The following is a 1,391-nucleotide window of genomic DNA, read 5'->3' on the forward strand; positions in this document are numbered from 1 at the left end:
TATTTGAGACAGCACATTACCATTTCGATTTAGTGTCTTTAGTTTTTTCACAGGATAAGACATAACATTTGAGACAAAATAATAACTGTCTTAAATATTTTTGAGACAATTGAATAACTGTCTCATCACCGTCTTAAATAGCATTTGAGACAGTACAACTGTCTCAATATTTTTTTGAGACGCTTGTATTAGGGACGACTATATTACCGTCTCATCACCGTCTCAAAAACATTTTGAGACACTAAATTTATAATTTAAGACATATTTTGTTGTGTCTCAAAAGCCTAGTTTTCTAGTAGTGTAACTTCTTCTAATTCATATCATGGCAAGTAAAGTACATATTGGGTCACAATTTAGTCTAAATCCACAACCCACTAAGGGTGGCCGAAACATGCATAGGCTCATTTAGGTTACATGAAATCATACAAGCATATGAACCCACATTCATTCCTATAACATTTATCATAAGGAACATCATAAGCATATTTGATCTAGGTTCTATGCTTCCTAGGTTTTAAAATCCATCTTGGCCGAAATATACAAGGTCCAAAACTTGGTTACAAATAGCATGTAAACATGTGAATCCTAATCAATTTCCATGTATTTATCATAGGCATTCACATGAGCATATTAGGTTAAAGTTCAAGCTTCCTAAGTTCACCAAGTGTAAGTGGCCGAATGCTACAAAAGCATAAGTTCTAAGCACAAGAGTACCCTATAAATTTCATAGCATATCATAGAGAAAAACATAAACATGTTAGGGTTGAATTTAGGCTTGTCTAAGCCCTACATTTCATGTTGGCCGAAAGTTCATCATGGAAAAAAAACTAACCTTAAGCAACATGAAATCTCAAGTGCATTATGTTATCTTCATATCTTTTCATAGGGTAAAACATAAACAAGCTAGATTTGAGGTTGAGCCTCCTTAAGGTATTTAATCCCTTAATGGACGAAACCTTAAGGTAAGATCCTACTAGTTCTAAGCAACATACAAGTATAAAACATTAAGAGAACATTCACAACATATTATGGAAAACTTCATACTTGATACTTCTTCTAGAATTTACAAGCATGTGAGTACCTTATGAATTTCATAGCATATCATGGGGAGGAACATAAACATGTTAGGGTTGAGTTTAGGCTTGCCTAAGCCTTACATTTTATGTTGGCCGAAAGTTTATCATGTGAAACCTAACCCTAAGCAACATGAAATCTTAAGTGCATTATGGTATTCTCATATCTTTTCATAAGGTAAAACATAAGCAAGCTAGATTTGAGGTTGAGCCTCCTTAAGGTATTAAATCCCTTCATGGCCGAAACCTTAAGGTAGGGTCCTACTAGTTCTAAGCAACATACAAGTATAAACATCAAGGAAAATATTCATATATCAT

Source organism: Zingiber officinale, chromosome 11A, assembly GCF_018446385.1.
Source record: "Zingiber officinale cultivar Zhangliang chromosome 11A, Zo_v1.1, whole genome shotgun sequence".
In the NCBI taxonomy this organism is placed as follows: domain Eukaryota; kingdom Viridiplantae; phylum Streptophyta; class Magnoliopsida; order Zingiberales; family Zingiberaceae; genus Zingiber; species Zingiber officinale.